We start from the raw sequence: 21,093 nt of genomic DNA, 5'->3' as shown, positions 1-21,093 counted from the left end.
GAGAGAACCCTGCTGCCACCCCTGCCCTGCTGAGTGACAGCTGAGACACTGCACAGAGGAGAGAGAGCCCTGGTGCCGCCCCTGCCCTGCTCAGTGACAGCTGATGCACTGCACTGAGGAGAGAGAGCCCTGGTGGCGCCCCTGCCCTGCTGAGTGACGGCTGAGACACTGCACTGAGGAGAGAGAGCCCTGGTGCCGCCCCTGCCCTGCTGAGTGACAGCTGAGATACTGCACTGAGGAGAGAGAGCCCTGGTGCCACCCCTGCCCTGCTCAGTGACAGCTGAGACACTGCACTGAGGAGAGAGAGCACTGGTACCACCCCTGCCCTGCTCAGTGACAGCTGAGACACTGCACTGAGGAGAGAGAGCAATGGTGCCACTCCTGCCCTGCTCAGTGACATCTGAGACACTGCACTGAGAGAAAGCCCTGGTGCCGCCCCTGCCCTGCTGAGTGACAGCTGAGACACTGCACTGAGGAGAGAGAGCCCTGGTGCCGCCCCTGCCTTGCTGAGTGACAGCTGAGACACTGCACTGAGGAGAGAGAACCCTGCTGTCACCCCTGCCCTGCTGAGTGACAGCTGAGACACTGCACTGAGGAGAGAGAGTCCTGGTGCCACCCCTGCCCTGCTGAGTGACAGCTGAGACACTGCACTGAGGAGAGAGAGCCCTGGTGCCGCCCCTGCCCTGCTCAGTGACAGCTGAGACACTGCACTGAGGAGAGAGAGCCCTGGTGCCGCCTCTGCCCTGCTCAGTGACAGCTGAGACACTGCACTGAGGAGAGAGAGCCCTGGTGCCGCCTCTGCCCTGCTGAGTGACAGCTGAGACACTGCACTGAGGAGAGAGAGAGCCCTGGTGCCGCCCCTGCCCTGCTGAGTGACAGCTGAGACACTGCACTGAGGAGAGAGAGCCCTGGTGCCGCCCCTACCCTGCTGAGTGACAGCTGAGACACTGCACTGAGGAGAGAGAGCCCTGGTGCCGCCCCTGCCCTGCTGAGTGACAGCTGAGATACTGCACTGAGGAGAGAGAGCCCTGGTGCCACCCCTGCCCTGCTGAGTGACAGCTGAGACACTGCACTGAGGAGAGAGAGCCCTGGTGCCATCCCTGCCCTGCTGAGTGACAGCTGAGACACTGCACTGAGGAGAGAGAGCCCTGGTGCCGCCCCTGCCCTGTTCAGTGACAGCTGATGCACTGCACTGAGGAGAGAGAGCCCTGGTGGCGCCCCTGCCCTGCTGAGTGACAGCTGAGACACTGCACTGAGGAGAGAGAGCCCTGGTGCCGCCCCTGCCCTGCTGATTGACAGCTGAGACACTGCACTGAGGAGAGAGCGCCCTGGTGCCGCCCCTGCCCTGCTGAGTGACAGCTGAGACACTGCATTGAGAGAGAGCCCTGGTGCCGCCCCTACCCTGCTGAGTGACAGCTGAGACACTGCACTGAGGAGAGAGAGCCCTGGTGCCACCCCTGCCCTGCTTAGTGACAGCTGAGACACTGCACTGAGGTGAAAGAGCCCTGGTGCCGCCCCTGCCCTGCTCAGTGACAGCTGAGACACTGCACTGAGGAGAGAGAGCCCTGGTGCCGCCCCTGCCCTGCTGAGTGACAGCTGAGACACTGCACTGAGGAGAGAGAGCCCTGGTGCCGCCCCTGCCCTGCTCAGTGCCAGCTGAGACACTGCACTGAGGAGAGAGAGCCCTGGTGCCACCCCTACCCTGCTGAGTGACAGCTGAGACACTGCACTGAGGAGAGAGAGCCCTGGTGCCTCCCCTGCCCTGCTGAGTGACAGCTGAGACACTGCACAGAGGAGAGAGAGCCCTGGTGCCGCCCCTGCCCTGCTGAGTGACAGCTGAGACACTGCACTGAGGAGAGAGAGCCCTGGTGCCGCCCCTGCCCTGCTGAGTGACAGCTGAGACACTGCACTGAGAGAAAGCCCTGGTGCCACCCCTGCCCTGATGAGTGACAGCTGAGACACTGCACAGAGGAGAGAGAGCCCTAGTGCCGCCCCTGCCCTGCTCAGAGACAGCTGAGACACTGCACTGAGGAGAGAGAGCCCTGGTGGTGCCCCTGCCCTGCTGAGTGACAGCTGAGACACTGCACTGAGGAGAGAGAGCCCTGGTGGTGCCCCTGCCCTGCTGAGTGACAGCTGAGACACTGCACTGAGGAGAGAGAGCCCTGGTGCTGCCCCTGCCCTGCTGAGTGACAGCTGAGACTCTGCACTGAGAGAAAGCCCTGGTGCCGCCCCTGGTCTGCTCAGTGACAGCTGAGACACTGCACTGAGGAGAGAGCGCCCTGGTGCCGCCCATGCCCTGCTGAGTGACAGCTGAGACACTGCACTGAGGAGAGAGAGCCCTGGTGCCACCCCTGCCCTGCTTAGTGACAGCTGAGACACTGCACTGAGGCGAAAAAGCCCTGGTGCCGCCCCTGCCCTGCTCAGTGACAGCTCAGACACTGCACTGAGGAGAGAGAGCCCTGGTGCCGCCCCTGCCCTGCTGAGTGACAGCTGAGACACTGCACTGAGGAGAGAGAGCCCTGGTGCCGCCCCTGCCCTGCTCAGTGACAGCTGAGACACTGCACTGAGGAGAGAGAGCCCTGGTGCCACCCCTACCCTGCTGAGTGACAGCTGAGACACTGCGCTGAGGAGAGAGAGCCCTGGTGCCTCCCCTGCCCTGCTCAGTGACAGCTGAGACACTGCACTGAGGAGAGAGAGCCCTGGTGCCACCCCTGCCCTGCTGAGTGACAGCTGAGACACTGCACTGAGGAGAGAGAGCCCTGGTGCCGCCCCTGCCCTGCTGAGTGACAGCTGAGACACTGCACTGAGGAGAGAGAGCCCTGGTGCCACCCTGCCCTGCTGAGTGACAGCTGAAACACTGCACTGAGAGAGAGCCCTGGTGCCGCCCCTGCCCTGCTGAGTGACAGCTGAGACACTGCTCTGAGGAGAGAGAGCCCTGGTGCCAACCCTGGCCTGCTCAGTGGCAGCTGAGACACTGCACTGAGGAGAGAGAGCCCTGGTGGCGCCCCTGCCCTGCTGAGTGACAGCTGAGACACTGCGCTGAGGAGAGAGAGCCCTGGTGCCGCCCCTGCCCTGCTCAGTGACAGCTGAGACACTGCACTGAGGAGAGCCCTGGTGCCACCCCTGCCCTGCTGAGTGACAGCTGAGACACTGCACTGAGGAGAGAGAGCCCTGGTGCCTCCCCTGCCCTGCTCAGTGACAGCTGAGACACTGCACTGAGGAGAGAGAGCAATGGTGCCACTCCTGCCCTGCTCAGTGACATCTGAGACACTGCACTGAGAGAAAGCCCTGGTGCCGCCCCTGCCCTGCTGAGTGACAGCTGAGACACTGCACTGAGGAGAGAGAGCCCTGGTGCCGCCCCTGCCTTGCTGAGTGACAGCTGAGACACTGCACTGAGGAGAGAGAACCCTGCTGTCACCCCTGCCCTGCTGAGTGACAGCTGAGACACTGCACTGAGGAGAGAGAGCCCTGGTGCCACCCCTGCCCTGCTGAGTGACAGCTGAGACACTGCACTGAGGAGAGAGAGCCCTGGTGCTGCCCCTGCCCTGCTCAGTGACAGCTGAGACACTGCACTGAGGAGAGAGAGCCCTGGTGCCGCCCCTGCCCTGCTGAGTGACAGCTGAGACACTGCACTGAGGAGAGAGAGAGCCCTGGTGCCGCCCCTGCCCTGCTGAGTGACAGCTGAGACACTGCACTGAGGAGAGAGAGCCCTGGTGCCGCCCCTGCCCTGCTGAGTGACAGCTGAGACACTGCACTGAGGAGAGAGAGCCCTGGTGCCGCCCCTGCCCTGCTGAGTGACAGATGAGATACTGCACTGAGGAGAGAGAGCCCTGGTGCCACCCCTGCCCTGCTGAGTGACAGCTGAGACACTGCACTGAGGAGAGAGAGCCCTGGTGCCATCCCTGCCCTGCTGAGTGACAGCTGAGACACTGCACTGAGGAGAGAGAGCCCTGGTGCCGCCCCTGCCCTGTTCAGTGACAGCTGATGCACTGCACTGAGGAGAGAGAGCCCTGGTGGCGCCCCTGCCCTGCTGAGTGACAGCTGAGACACTGCACTGAGGAGAGAGAGCCCTGGTGCCGCCCCTGCCCTGCTGATTGACAGCTGAGACACTGCACTGAGGAGAGAGCGACCTGGTGCCGCCCCTGCCCTGCTGAGTGACAGCTGAGACACTGCATTGAGAGAGAGCCCAGGTGCCGCCCCTACCCTGCTGAGTGACAGCTGAGACACTGCACTGAGGAGAGAGAGCCCTGGTGCCACCCCTGCCCTGCTGAGTGACAGCTGAGACACTGCACTGAGGTGAAAGAGCCCTGGTGCCGCCCCTGCCCTGCTCAGTGACAGCTGAGACACTGCACTGAGGAGAGAGAGCCCTGGTGCCGCCCCTGCCCTGCTGAGTGACAGCTGAGACACTGCACTGAGGAGAGAGAGCCCTGGTGCCGCCCCTGCCCTGCTCAGTGCCAGCTGAGACACTGCACTGAGGAGAGAGAGCCCTGGTGCCACCCCTACCCTGCTGAGTGACAGCTGAGACACTGCACTGAGGAGAGAGAGCCCTGGTGCCTCCCCTGCCCTGCTCAGTGACAGCTGAGACACTGCACAGAGGAGAGAGAGCCCTGGTGCCGCCCCTGCCCTGCTGAGTGACAGCTGAGACACTGCACTGAGGAGAGAGAGCCCTGGTGCGGCCCCTGCCCTGCTGAGTGACAGCTGAGACACTGCACTGAGAAAAAGCCCTGGTGCCGCCCCTGCCCTGATGAGTGACAGCTGAGACACTGCACAGAGGAGAGAGAGCCCTGGTGCCGCCCCTGCCCTGCTCAGAGACAGCTGAGACACTGCACTGAGGAGAGAGAGCCCTGGTGCCGCCCCTGCCCTGCTGAGTGACAGCTGAGACACTGCACTGAGAGAAAGCCCTGGTGCCACCCCTGCCCTGATGAGTGACAGCTGAGACACTGCACAGAGGAGAGAGAGCCCTAGTGCCGCCCCTGCCCTGCTCAGAGACAGCTGAGACACTGCACTGAGGAGAGAGAGCCCTGGTGGTGCCCCTGCCCTGCTGAGTGACAGCTGAGACACTGCACTGAGGAGAGAGAGCCCTGGTGGTGCCCCTGCCCTGCTGAGTGACAGCTGAGACACTGCACTGAGGAGAGAGAGCCCTGGTGCTGCCCCTGCCCTGCTGAGTGACAGCTGAGACTCTGCACTGAGAGAAAGCCCTGGTGCCGCCCCTGGTCTGCTCAGTGACAGCTGAGACACTGCACTGAGGAGAGAGCGCCCTGGTGCCGCCCATGCCCTGCTGAGTGACAGCTGAGACACTGCACTGAGGAGAGAGAGCCCTGGTGCCACCCCTGCCCTGCTTAGTGACAGCTGAGACACTGCACTGAGGCGAAAAAGCCCTGGTGCCGCCCCTGCCCTGCTCAGTGACAGCTCAGACACTGCACTGAGGAGAGAGAGCCCTGGTGCCGCCCCTGCCCTGCTGAGTGACAGCTGAGACACTGCACTGAGGAGAGAGAGCCCTGGTGCCGCCCCTGCCCTGCTCAGTGACAGCTGAGACACTGCACTGAGGAGAGAGAGCCCTGGTGCCACCCCTACCCTGCTGAGTGACAGCTGAGACACTGCGCTGAGGAGAGAGAGCCCTGGTGCCTCCCCTGCCCTGCTCAGTGACAGCTGAGACACTGCACTGAGGAGAGAGAGCCCTGGTGCCACCCCTGCCCTGCTGAGTGACAGCTGAGACACTGCACTGAGGAGAGAGAGCCCTGGTGCCGCCCCTGCCCTGCTGAGTGACAGCTGAGACACTGCACTGAGGAGAGAGAGCCCTGGTGCCACCCTGCCCTGCTGAGTGACAGCTGAAACACTGCACTGAGAGAGAGCCCTGGTGCCGCCCCTGCCCTGCTGAGTGACAGCTGAGACACTGCTCTGAGGAGAGAGAGCCCTGGTGCCAACCCTGGCCTGCTCAGTGGCAGCTGAGACACTGCACTGAGGAGAGAGAGCCCTGGTGGCGCCCCTGCCCTGCTGAGTGACAGCTGAGACACTGCGCTGAGGAGAGAGAGCCCTGGTGCCGCCCCTGCCCTGCTCAGTGACAGCTGAGACACTGCACTGAGGAGAGCCCTGGTGCCACCCCTGCCCTGCTGAGTGACAGCTGAGACACTGCACTGAGGAGAGAGAGCCCTGGTGCCTCCCCTGCCCTGCTCAGTGACAGCTGAGACACTGCACTGAGGAGAGAGAGCAATGGTGCCACTCCTGCCCTGCTCAGTGACATCTGAGACACTGCACTGAGAGAAAGCCCTGGTGCCGCCCCTGCCCTGCTGAGTGACAGCTGAGACACTGCACTGAGGAGAGAGAGCCCTGGTGCCGCCCCTGCCTTGCTGAGTGACAGCTGAGACACTGCACTGAGGAGAGAGAACCCTGCTGTCACCCCTGCCCTGCTGAGTGACAGCTGAGACACTGCACTGAGGAGAGAGAGCCCTGGTGCCACCCCTGCCCTGCTGAGTGACAGCTGAGACACTGCACTGAGGAGAGAGAGCCCTGGTGCTGCCCCTGCCCTGCTCAGTGACAGCTGAGACACTGCACTGAGGAGAGAGAGCCCTGGTGCCGCCCCTGCCCTGCTGAGTGACAGCTGAGACACTGCACTGAGGAGAGAGAGAGCCCTGGTGCCGCCCCTGCCCTGCTGAGTGACAGCTGAGACACTGCACTGAGGAGAGAGAGCCCTGGTGCCGCCCCTGCCCTGCTGAGTGACAGCTGAGACACTGCACTGAGGAGAGAGAGCCCTGGTGCCGCCCCTGCCCTGCTGAGTGACAGATGAGATACTGCACTGAGGAGAGAGAGCCCTGGTGCCACCCCTGCCCTGCTGAGTGACAGCTGAGACACTGCACTGAGGAGAGAGAGCCCTGGTGCCATCCCTGCCCTGCTGAGTGACAGCTGAGACACTGCACTGAGGAGAGAGAGCCCTGGTGCCGCCCCTGCCCTGTTCAGTGACAGCTGATGCACTGCACTGAGGAGAGAGAGCCCTGGTGGCGCCCCTGCCCTGCTGAGTGACAGCTGAGACACTGCACTGAGGAGAGAGAGCCCTGGTGCCGCCCCTGCCCTGCTGATTGACAGCTGAGACACTGCACTGAGGAGAGAGCGACCTGGTGCCGCCCCTGCCCTGCTGAGTGACAGCTGAGACACTGCATTGAGAGAGAGCCCAGGTGCCGCCCCTACCCTGCTGAGTGACAGCTGAGACACTGCACTGAGGAGAGAGAGCCCTGGTGCCACCCCTGCCCTGCTGAGTGACAGCTGAGACACTGCACTGAGGTGAAAGAGCCCTGGTGCCGCCCCTGCCCTGCTCAGTGACAGCTGAGACACTGCACTGAGGAGAGAGAGCCCTGGTGCCGCCCCTGCCCTGCTGAGTGACAGCTGAGACACTGCACTGAGGAGAGAGAGCCCTGGTGCCGCCCCTGCCCTGCTCAGTGCCAGCTGAGACACTGCACTGAGGAGAGAGAGCCCTGGTGCCACCCCTACCCTGCTGAGTGACAGCTGAGACACTGCACTGAGGAGAGAGAGCCCTGGTGCCTCCCCTGCCCTGCTCAGTGACAGCTGAGACACTGCACAGAGGAGAGAGAGCCCTGGTGCCGCCCCTGCCCTGCTGAGTGACAGCTGAGACACTGCACTGAGGAGAGAGAGCCCTGGTGCGGCCCCTGCCCTGCTGAGTGACAGCTGAGACACTGCACTGAGAAAAAGCCCTGGTGCCGCCCCTGCCCTGATGAGTGACAGCTGAGACACTGCACAGAGGAGAGAGAGCCCTGGTGCCGCCCCTGCCCTGCTCAGAGACAGCTGAGACACTGCACTGAGGGGAGAGAGCCCTGGTACCACTCCTGCCCTGCTCAGTGACAGCTGAGACACTGCACTGAAGAGAGAGCAATGGTGCCACCCCTGCCCTGCTCAGTGACATCTGAGACTCTGCACTGAGAGAAAGCCCTGGTGCCGCCCCTGCCCTGCTGAGTGACAGCTGAGACACTGCACTGAGGAGAGAGAGCCCTGGTGCCACCCCTGCCCTGCTGAGTGACAGCTGAGACACTGCACTGAGGAGAGAGAGCCCTGGTGCCACCCCTGCCCTGCTCAGTGACAGCTGAGACACTGCACTGAGGAGAGAGAGCCCTGGTGCCGCCCCTGCTCTGCTGAGTGACAGCTGAGACACTGCACTGAGGAGAGAGAGAGCCCTGGTGCCGCCCCTGCCCTGCTGAGTGACAGCTGAGACACTCCACTGAGGAGAGAGAGCGCTGGTGCCGCCCCTGCCCTGCTGAGTGACAGCTGAGACACTGCGCTGAGGAGAGAGAGCCCTGGTGGTGCTCCTGCCCTGCTGAGTGACAGCTGAGACACTGCACTGAGGAGAGAGAGCCCTGGTGCTGCCCCTGCCCTGCTGAGTGACAGCTGAGACACTGCGCTGAGGAGAGAGAGCCCTGGTGCCACCCCTACCCTGCTGAGTGACAGCTGAGACACTGCACTGAGAGAAAGCCCTGGTGCCACTCCTGCCCTGCTGAGTGACAGCTGAGACACTGCACTGAGGAGAGAGAGCCCTGGTGCCGCCCCTGCCCTGCTGAGTGACGGCTGAGACACTGCACTGAGAGAAAGCCCTGGTGCCGCCCCTGCCTTGCTGAGTGACAGCTGAGACATTGAACTGAGGAGAGAGAGCCCTGGTGGCACCCCTGCCCTGCTGAGTGACAGCTGAGACACTGCACTGAGGAGAGAGAGCCCTGGTGCCACCCCTGCCCAGCTAGTGACAGCTGAGACACTGCACTGAGGAGAGAGAGCCCTGGTGCCTCCCTTGCCCTGCTCAGTTATAGCTGAGACACTGCACTGAGGAGAGAGAGCCCTGGTGCCACCCCTGCCCTGCTCTGTGACAGCTGAGACATTGCACTGAGAGAAAGCCCTGGTGCCGCCCCTGCCCTGCTGAGTGACAGCTGAGACATTGCACTGAGGAGAGAGAGCCCTGGTGGCACCCCTGCCCTGCTGAGTGACAGCTGAGACACTGCACTGAGGAGAGAGAGCCCTGGTGCCGCCCCTGCCCTGCTGAGTGACAGCTGAGACACTGCCCTGAGAGAAAGCCCGGGTGCCGCCCCTGCCCTGCTGAGTGACAGCTGAGACATTGCACTGAGGAGAGAGAGCCCTGGTGGTGCCCCTGCCCTGCTGAGTGACAGCTGAGACACTGCACTGAGAGAAAGCCCTGGTGCCACACCTGCCCTGCTGAGTGACAGCTGAGACACTGCACTGAGGAGAGAGAGCCCTGGTGCCGCCCCTGCCCTGCTGAGTGACAGCTGAGACACTGCACTGAGAGAAAGCCCTGGTGCCGCCCCTGCCCTGCTGAGTGACAGCTGAGACACAGCACTGAGGAGATAGAGCCCTGGTGCCGCCCCTGCCCTGCTGAGTGACAGCTGAGACACTGCACTGAGGAGAGAGAGCCCTGGTGCCACCCCTGCCCAGCTAGTGACAGCTGAGACACTGCACTGAGGAGAGAGAGCCCTGGTGCCTCCCTTGCCCTGCTCAGTTATAGCTGAGACACTGCACTGAGGAGAGAGAGCCCTGGTGCCTCCCCTGCCCTGCTCTGTGACAGCTGAGACATTGCACTGAGAGAAAGCCCTGGTGCCGCCCCTGCCCTGCTGAGTGACAGCTGAGACATTGCACTGAGGAGAGAGAGCCCTGGTGGCACCCCTGCCCTGCTGAGTGACAGCTGAGACACTGCACTGAGGAGAGAGAGCCCTGGTGCCGCCCCTGCCCTGCTGAGTGACAGCTGAGACACTGCCCTGAGAGAAAGCCCTGGTGCCGCCCCTGCCCTGCTGAGTGACAGCTGAGACATTGCACTGAGGAGAGAGAGCCCTGGTGGTGCCCCAGCCCTGCTGAGTGACAGCTGAGACACTGCACTGAGAGAAAGCCCTGGTGCCACACCTGCCCTGCTGAGTGACAGCTGAGACACTGCACTGAGGAGAGAGAGCCCTGGTGCCGCCCCTGCCCTGCTGAGTGACAGCTGAGACACTGCACTGAGAGAAAGCCCTGGTGCCGCCCCTGCCCTGCTGAGTGACAGCTGAGACACAGCACTGAGGAGATAGAGCCCTGGTGCCGCCCCTGCCCTGCTGAGTGACAGCTGAGACACTGCACTGAGGAGAGAGACCCTTGGTGCCGCCCCTGCCCTGCTGAGTGACAGCTGAGACACTGCACGGAGGAGAGAGAGCCCTGGTGCCGCCCCTGCCCTGCTGAGTGACAGCTGAGACACTGCACTGAGGAGATAGAGCCCTGGTGCCGCCCCTGCCCTGCTGAGTGACAGCTGAGACACTGTACTGAGGAGATAGAGCCCTGGTGCTGCCCCTGCCCTGCTGAGTGACAGCTGAGACACTGCACTGAGGAGAGAGAGTTGTCTGAACTTCTGGTGGTACTGATCACAGATTCCTGCCCAAGAGGAGTAGGTCTGACAGCATACAGCTTATAGCTTTCAGCTATTGGAATAAACACATTATTAATGTCCCAGCTGTAATAAAGGAAGAACTGATCATAATTGGACTTCAACATCTGCAGCTTAGAATGACAGATATTGTTAAAGATCCTGGGATATTGAAATGTCACTTGAATCAGTGCATAGGTACATATCTATATAGTCATATTCCTGCTGCTTGGACTGTCCCTCAGGAACATTAAGTATTTTTAGTGATAACCATCTACATTTTCACAAACTACAGTGAAAGTAATTTGCTAACATACCAACCCGGATTTAGCACTATACAAGGGCCCAACATAGCAACAACAGTCTTGCTACAGCCAGGATTCAGCCTCAGTATACAGGTGAACCAACTAAAATGTCTGGCCAGAATGCACAAATGTCATAATAACATTCTAGTGTGTTACTAGTACTTACCTTAGGTAAAGTTCAGGTTAGTGCAATAGGATACATTCTTATAATTTAGGAAAGTATATATGTTACAGCATGTGTATTTAATGTGAACTACTAACTCAATTTGCCTATACAGTACAAGCAATGAAAAAGTTCCAGTTTAATAAATATTTTGTATCTTTTTGTAACTTTGTGTGTTATATAAGTGTGAAAGTTTCCTTCAAATATTGTTGTATAATAAAAAAACATCTGTGTTAAATTGAATGCATTGGTTCATCGGAGAACTACAAGCCATGGCATAGGGAGTTTAGTCCAGCGAAGTGGAGAATACTTTCCGTGTTGTGCAAGATGTCTCCATAGATCTCCCTGAAGAAAGCGAAACCGGTTGACAAAAGTATATTAGTGGCCACAGACTGCATCAAGGCAATCCAGATATACCTGCTCTGTCACATTGTGTGGACCTGTACCATTTGGAGGACTTAGTTTTTATAAGGTCCATCAGCATGTATCCAGTATTAAGTGGCTATTACCGGCTGTAACCAGAGGCAAGTGATCCCCATGGGGAGGACCCGGTGTGATCAGTGCTGGGATACCGCACCAGCCGCTGTAACCAGAGACACCGTGGTTCCCCAGACTCAGGAGGAGAGCCATACAGCAGAGACGCACTGCCGCCATCCTGCACACGTTATACGGGGAGGACCCGGTGCGATCAGTGCTGGAATACCACACCAGCCGCTGTAACCAGAGACACCGTGGTTCCCCAGACTCAGGAGGAGAGCCATACAGCAGAGACACACTGCCGCCATCCTGCACACGTTATATGGGGAGGACCCGGTGTGATCAGTGCTGGGATACCGCACCATCCGCTGTAACCAGAGACACCGAGGTTCCCCAGACTCAGGAGGAGAGCCATACAGCGGAGACACACTGCCGCCATCCTGCACACGTTATACGGGGAGGACCCGGTGTGATCAGTGCTGGGATACCGCACCAGCCACTGTAACCAGAGACACCGAGGTTCCCCAGACTCAGGAGGAGAGCCATACAGCGGAGACGCACTGCCGCCATCCTGCACACATTATACGGGGAGGACCCAGTGTGATCAGTGCTGGGATACCGCACCAGCCGCTGTAACCAGAGACACCGAGGTTCCCCAGACTCAGGAGGAGAGCCATACAGCGGAGACGCACTGCCGCCATCCTGCACACATTATACGGGGAGGACCCAGTGTGATCAGTGCTGGGATACCGCACCAGCCACTGTAACCAGAGACACCGAGGTTCCCCAGACTCAGGAGGAGAGCCATACAGCGGAGACGCACTGCCGCCATCCTGCACACATTATACGGGGAGGACCCAGTGTGATCAGTGCTGGGATACCGCACCAGCCACTGTAACCAGAGACACCGAGGTTCCCCAGACTCAGGAGGAGAGCCATACAGCGGAGACGCACTGCCGCCATCCTCCATACATTATATGGGGAGGCAGACAGTAATACTGAGTGGCAGCATTTCCTCTGGATCCCGTACACTTAAGCTAAGGGAATCACAGTTTATGCTTTTCAACTTGCCGGAGAGCATTGCACACTATATGTACACAACTGAACTATACAGGAGACTGTGACTAATTGTAATTCATTAGTGAGGATTTATACTCAAGTTACCTGGTTTCATATTTCACATTGTTTTATATAAGGACCGATTTAAGTCCAAGGGACACTATTTTATACATGTATGTTTTATTATGTGGTAGATTTGTTATATCTCCTGTGTGTCAAAATTGCTAATTTTGATAATGTATATTAAATTTGGTAGATTTTACTAAGAGAAACTGTGTCTAAATATTTTGTTTCAAAGTCAAGTGGTTATTACATTGTAGTAAATTTTATTAAGATTCACTCTGAAGCACAATCCAACAATATTTTTGGTCTATTTGATGTTGTGCGAGGTGCAGAGACTATTTGTAGTATTCACCTATGAAGTGAGGGCCTGATTCAGAGCCGTACGCTATTTGCGCTCGTTCAGAAAAAACAAAGCAGCGTCATCGACCACGTCACTTGGTTGTTTCTTAGCCTGAACTGTTCGCATGATTGCGGTAGGAAAATCCAACCACAAGCACTGCGAGCAGTTCATACGCCTTTCGATGTACTTGATTAATCTAATAAATAGCGGAGATGACGTATGATGCGAGCGGCCAGGGGAGTCTTTACAAAATAGCGAGCACATGTTTCGTTCGCTCGCTCAGACATAGAGGCATCACCAGACCGCAAAGAGCGAGCGCTCAATTTAAATAGCCGGCCCCTTTTTTTGAATGAGCGAGCGCAAATAGCATCCGGCTCTGAATCAGGCCCAGAGTGCACCCTGTCTCCTGCCCTGCACTGTTCATTACATCATTGCACAGCAGGGCTAGCTCTCTGCATGGATGTCCCTTTCTCCTGTACTCTTCTTGATGACTAGGAAATCCCCAGAACCGCTCACCTATGGTTCACTGTGTAACACACACATACCATACAAAGTAGCATTTTGAGGAATATTAACCCTTCTCACATTTTATCTTTTTATTTCTTTTACACTATTGTGTCCTATTCCTCACACTGTTATCTGCTATAGGTACTCTCATTGTGCGGGGCGCAGGAGAGCGAGTCTGCACTGCATTGTCATCAGATTCGCCCTCTAAATGCCCTGTCCAACAGCAGATGCCTGTGTCCTATTATGTCTATCCCCATGTATAGGGTGGAATCCGCTCACACAGTGTCCTATGCTTATGTCCTATTATGTCTATCCCCATGTATAGGGTGGAATCCACTCACACAGTGTCCTATGCTTATGTCCTATTATGTCTATCCCCATGTATAGGGTGGAATCCGCTCACACAGTGTCCTATGCTTATGTCCTATTATGTCTATCCCCATGTATAGGGTGGAATCCGCTCACACAGTGTCCTATGCCTGTGTCCTATTATGTCTATCCCCATGTATAGGGTGGAATCCGCTCACACAGTGTCCTATGCCTGTGTCCTATTATGTCTATCCCCATGTATAGGGTGGAATCCGCTCACACAGTGTCCTATGCTTATGTCCTATTATGTCTATCCCCATGTATAGGGTGGAATCCGCTCACACAGTGTCCTATGCTTATGTCCTATTATGTCTATCCCCATGTATAGGGTGGAATCCGCTCACACAGTGTCCTATGCTTATACAAGACCCTCTGCGCCAGCCATTTTTCCCATACAATAGTGGAGAGCCTTTCCTCCTTTACACTATCCTGCTTTCTATCACACGGAATGAAATTGCCCTAAGATCACAGATATTATATATCAGGAAGTACTATCTTTATACACATGTGTATATGTATGTGTGTGTGTAGTTTTTTATATGTATATACACTGTGCCCAGTAGAATAACTACAATTCATGTGGTCAAATTTTTTATTTTTCTGCTCGCACATTATATTTCATTTATTGTGGTATTATACACTTGTTCCCATATGATGATGCTCCATGTATGATATTTATCAGTATAGACAGCAATTTTGTAATTACCCCTATTTACAGGGAGTTAGCTAGGCAGTCACCGACTATTACACTGAAGGGCAGATATCCTTTATATTTCCTTATATAAATCCCCTTCAATATATACATATTTTCACCTTTTTGACCACGAAGTCATCATATTTGTGTCTGACCCATATTGGGATTTAGAGATCGGATATATATATAAAACTTTTCTTCCCTATCTCTTATCAGTCATAACTGGACCTACTGTGGCCCAGATTACATGTTGTGTTTGTTTTGTGTTTTCAGTGTTCACGTATAGATGTTTGTCACATTATTTCATTATTTTAATAGCAAACATATTAAAAGCTAAGTTTTATATATTATAGTAGTTTAAGTGCCCCACAAAAAGAGAGTATCTTTCTCTTTCTTTTTCTTCTCATATAATACAACTCTCTAGGGTGCACCTCCATAGAGAGACTTCTTGGGATTGTGACCCACATACTATACTTATTTTGGAATACATCTACTATACAAGTGATTCTGTCAGTAGTCCCACCAGTGCTTAGGATATCTTCATCCCCTTTTCCCTATACAAAGTTGACATTTGGCCAATGCAAACAACATTGACAGCAGTGTCAGTTTAGCTGCATTAATCCAATTATTCATTAACAAGTTTAACAACACTGTTAGCTGCCCCTTGGTAGCTTGTTTTGTGGGGGCCCAAACAAGCCAATCACTTCAGCCACAAAAGTGGCAGTCCCTGTAGCTGAAGTGATTGGTTTGTGAAACTGTGAATGTCTTTTTTAATATACAACAGCAGGGTGGGTGGGAGGGCCAAATGACAAATCCATCTTGCTCCACTTTTTATTATGGGCTTTGTCAACATTATGTGTGTTTGACAGGCAGTGTACTATATATTACTGTACTGTATATTACTGTACTTTACTGAGGCGTTCATGTTCTTTTGTATCTTGTAATGCCATCCATCACCAGCTTCTCATTCAGGCATATTGGCCCCATTTCCTGCAAATTCACAGCAAATGCAGACTAGTATCATCAAATTGTATAATTAATTATTCAGCTTGACTAGGCTTTAAATCCTGAGGTATCAACTTTTTGGGGATTTTTGGTGCTTATTTTTTTTAACAAAACTTTGCATTTCTCTGATTTGCTTTTTTATGGTTAAAATATCAACACTAATCATGTGTGGAGTTTGTATATTCTCCCTGTGCTTGTGTGGGTTTCCTATGGGTACTCTGTTTCCCTCCCACACTCCAAAAATATACTGGTAGATTAGTAATTGGCTCCCAACCAAATGTAACTGTAGTGTGTATGTATGTGTGTATGTGATAGGGAAAATAGGGCCTGATTCATTACAGATTGCAACAGCGTACGCAAATCGATCGATGGTGTGTACTGCGCATGAGTATGCATCGCAGTGCGCGCGTTAGAATTGTAATCGCTCTGAGTTCACCTATGCAGATTCAAAGCCATCGCAGACAGAGGGAAGGGATGGCAGCGTTTGGGGGTGGTGACGGGGGAGTGGTCAGAGAAACGCTGGTGTGTCAGTACATTTGAACGCCATTGCATGGACGTGCATAAATGAGCCACTTCGATGGCATGTGCAGCCTGTGTAATCCCTGCATGCGACAAGGTTAGCAATTTTTGAGTAAGGTTAGACCTGTAATTGTGCCTGGGGGCAGATTTTACTCGATGTTCCTGATGTATTTGCAGGATTGCAAGGTATTATGGATGTGTGAAATCGGCAGTGGGCGTCTCTATGCTGGTTTTGTAGTCATTACCATATTTTCGCAGCTGAACTGCATATGTCATTGTAGCTGCGATCGCAATGGTGATCCATAAGGAATCAGGCCCATAGATTATTGTAAGATCCATTGGGGCAGGGACTGATATGAATGGACAAATACTCTCTGTAAAGCGCTCCCCTCCTCCCTCATAAATTTGCTTTGAAATAAAAATATTAACTTCAAAAACAGATCAATCCTTCGTTCCTTTCACTGCATTCACCTACATACTCCATCTCCCTTGGGCCTCTGGTCTAGTTCTTGTCTTGGTATGAGGTGTTTCATATCACTAAATACTGACATTGCAGAACCAATTTAAGTGACAGAATGTGAGATTTCTCCTATAATTCACATTTAAAATGTTTGTTTGTTTTAGTTATGTAGAAAATCTTTTCCTTCATTTTCGTTTGGAAGCAGAACCATTACTGTCACATGTACACATTTTTTTATAAAGTTACACAAATGACCCATGTATGATAGGGGCAGTATCAGTTACTCATGACAAGTGAAGCAAGCTCAGTGTGTTCCTTTAAGGTTAAACAGACATAAAATCGGTGGATTTCCTCATAAATACAATTTTCTGGACTGTAAATGCCCTTGAAAGTCTTTTAAACTTGTTTCCCAATTAACTGATTTAGCCTGGAAAGTTTATAATGATGATTGGTAATGATCTAAGTCTGTTGGGCTTTATAGACTGATAGAAACCACAGGGGCAACAGTCAGAGTCCTCCTGGCTCAGTATTAATATCTCCCAGCCAGACTGGGGCTGCAGGGTGTCTGAGCAATGCACAGGTGAGTCTCTCAGTCCTACATCCAGAGGATGGGAGGAGATGTCAGGCTCTGGATCATCATACTGATGTCATTATTACACTCTACGCAGGGCTGTATGCCCCTCTCATGCTCATCTATTCCTCTCCTATATAATAATCCTTGTACTGGTGTCATTATTACACACTACGCAGGGCTGTATGCCCCTCTCATGCTCATCTATTCCTCTCCTATATAATAATCCTTGTACTGGTGTCATTAATACACACTCCGCAGGGCTGGATGCCACTCTCATGCTCATCTATTCCTCTCCTATATAATAATCCTAGTACTGGTGTCATTAATACACACTCCGCAGGGCTGTATGCCACTCTCATGCTCATCTATTCCTCTCCTATATAATAATCCTAGTACTGGTGTCATTAATACACACTCCGCAGGGCTGTATGCCACTCTCATGCTCATCTATTCCTCTCCTATATAATAATCCTTGCACTGGTGTCATTATTGCACACTCTGCAGGGCTGTATGTCCCTCTCATGCTCATCTATTCCTCTCCTATATAATAATACCTGTACTGGTGTCATTATTACACACTCTGCAGGTCTGTATGTTCTTCTCATGCTCATCTATTCCTTTCCTATATAATAATTCCTGTACTGGTGTCATCAGTACACACTCTGCAGGACTGTATGTCCCTCTCATGTCATCTATTATTTCCCTATATAATAATTCCAGCACTGGTGTCATTATTACACACTCTGCAGGGCTGTATGCCCCTCTCATGCTAATTTATTCCTTTCCTATATAATAATTCCTGTACTGGGGTCATTATTACACACTCTGCAGGGCTGTATGCCCCTCTCAAGCTAATTTATTCCTTTCCTATATAATAATTACAGCACTGGTGTCACACTCTCTGCAGGGCTGTATGCCCCTCTCATGCTTTTTTATTCCTCTCCTATATAATAATTCCAGTACTGGTGTCATCATTACACACTCTGCAGTGCTGTTTGACCCTCCATACTCATCTATTCCTCTCCTATATAATAATCCTTGTACTAGTGTCATTATTACACACTCTGCAGGACTGTATGTCCCTGTCATGCTGATCTATTCCTCTCCTATATAATAATTCCTATACTGGTGTCATTATTACACACTCCGCAGCGCTGTGTAGTCCTCTCATGCTCATCTATTCCTCTCCTATATAATAATCCTTCTACTGGTGTCATTATTACACACTCTGCAGGGCTGTATGCCCCAATCATGCTCATCTATTCCTCTCCTATATAATAATTCCTGTACTGGAGTCATTATTACACACTCTGCAGGGCTGTATGTTCCTGTCATGCTCATCTAGTCCTCTCCTATATAATAATTCCTGTACTGGTGTCATTATTACACACGCTACAGGGCTGTATGCACTCATGCTCATCTATTCCTCTCCTGTATAATAATTCCTGTACTGGTGTAATTATTACACACACTGCAGGGCTGTATGCCCTTCTCATGCTCATCTATTCCTCTACTATATAATAATCCTTGCACTGGTGTCATTATTACACACTTTGCAGGGCTGTATGCCCCTCTCATGCTCATCTATTCCTCCCCTATATAATAATTCCTGTACTGGTGTCATTATTACACACTCTGCAGTGCTGTATGACCATCTCATGCTCATCTTTTCCTCTCCTATATAGTAATTCCTATACTGGTGCCATCATTACACACTACGCAGGGCTGTATACCCCTCTCATGTCATCTATTCCTTTCCTATATAATAATTCCTACACTGGTGTTATTATTACACACTCTGCAGGGCTGTATGCCCCTCTCATGCTAAATTATTCCTCTCCTATATAATAATTCCTGTACTGGTGTCATTATTACACACTCCGCAGCGCTGTATAATCCTCTCATGCTCATCTATTCCTTTCCTATATAATAATCCTTGTACTGGTGTCATTATTACACACTCTGCAGGGCTGTATGCCATTCTCATGCTCATCTATTTCTCTCCTATATAATAATCCTTGCACTGGTGTCATTATTACACACTCTGCAGGGCTGTATGTCCCTCTCATGCTCATCTATTCCTCAACTATATAATAATTCCTGTACTGGTGTCACCACTACACACTCTGCAGGACTGTATGTCCCTCTCATGTCATCTATTCCTTTCCTATATAATAATTCCTTGCACTGGTGTCATTATTACTCACTCTGCAGGGCAGTATGTTCATTTCATGCTCATCTATTCCTCTCCTATATAATAATTCCTGTTCTGGTGTCATTATTACACACGATACAGGGCTGTGTGCACTCATGCTTATCTATTCCTCTCCTATATAACAATTCCTGTACTGTGTCATTATTACACACCCTACAGGGCTGTATGCACTCATGCTCATCTATTCCTCTCCTGTATAATAATTCCTGTACTGGTGTAATTATTACACTCTTTGCATGGCTGTATGCCCCTCTCAGGCTAATTTGTTCCTCTGCTATATAATAATTCCTCTACTGGTGTCATTATTACACACTCTGCAGGTCTGTATGCCCCTCTCATGCTAATTTATTCCTCTCCTATATAATAATCCCTGTACTTGTGTCATTATTACACACTCTGCAGCGCTGTTTAATCCTCTCATGCTCATCTATTCCTCTCCTATATAATAATTCCTGTTCTGGTGTCATTATCACACACTTTGCAGGGCTATATGACCCTCTCATGCTCATCTATTCCTCCCCTATATAATAATTCCTGTACTGCTGTCATTATTACACACTCTGCAGTACTGTATGACCCTCTCATGCTCATATTTTCCTCTCCTCTATAATAATTCCTATACTGGTGTCATCATTACACACTCTGCAGGACTGTATGTCCCTCTCATGTCATCTATTCCTTTCCTATATAATAATTCCTTGCACTGGTGTCATTATTACTCACTCTGCAGGGCAGTATGTTCATATCATGCTCATCTATTCCTCTCCTATATAATAATTCCTGTACTGGTGTCATTATTACACACGATACAGGGCTGTATGCACTCATGCTTATCTATTCCTCTCCTATATAACAATTCCTGTACTGTGTCATTATTACACACCCTACAGGGCTGTATGCACTCATGCTCATCTATTCCTCTCCTGTATAATAATTCCTGTACTGGTGTAATGATTACACTCTCTGCATGGCTGTATGCCCCTCTCAAGCTAATTTATTCCTCTCCTATATAATAATTCCTGTACTGGTGTCATTATTACACACTCTGCAGGTCTGTATGCCCCTCTCATGCTAATTTATTCCTCTCCTATATAATAATCCCTGTACTGGTGTCATTATTACACACTCCGCAGCGCTGTTTAATCCTCTCATGCTCATCTATTCCTCTCCTATATAATAATTCCTGTTCTGGTGTCATTATCACACACTTTGCAGGGCTATATGACCCTCTCATGCTCATCTATTCCTCCCCTATATAATAATTCCTGTACAGCTGTCATTATTACACACACTGCAGTACTGTATGACCCTCTCATGCTCATATTTTCCTCTCCTCTATAGTAATTCCTATACTGGTGTCATCATTACACACTCTGCAGGACTGTATGTCCCTCTCATGTCATCTATTCCTTTCCTATATAATAATTCCTGCACTGGTGTCATTATTATACACTCTGCAGGGCTGTATGTTCCTTTCATGCTCATATTATCCTCTCCTATATAATAATTCCTATACTGGTGTCATCATTACAAACTCTACAGGACTCTCCATTATATTAATCCTTGTACTGGTCTCATTATTACACACTCTGCAGAGCTGTATGTCCCTCTTATGCTCATCTATTTCTCTCCTATTTAATAATCCTTGCACTGGTGTCATTATTACACACTCTGCAGGGCTGTATGTCCCTCTCATGCTCATCTATTCCTCTCCTATATAACAATACCTGTACTGGTGTCATTATTACACACGCTGCAGGGCTGTATGTTCCTTTCATGCTCATCTATTCCTCTCCTATATAATAATTCCTGTACTGGTGTCATTATTACACACTCTGCAATACTGTATGACCATATCATGCTCATATTATCCTCTCCTATATAATAATTCCTATACTGGTGTCATCATTACAAACTCTACAGGACTGTATGTCCCTCTCATGTCATCTA

Source organism: Taudactylus pleione, unplaced genomic scaffold (genome assembly GCF_031769625.1).
Source record: "Taudactylus pleione unplaced genomic scaffold, aTauple2 ptg000635l, whole genome shotgun sequence".
Classification (NCBI taxonomy): domain Eukaryota; kingdom Metazoa; phylum Chordata; class Amphibia; order Anura; family Myobatrachidae; genus Taudactylus; species Taudactylus pleione.
This window is presented reverse-complemented; position numbering follows the sequence as displayed.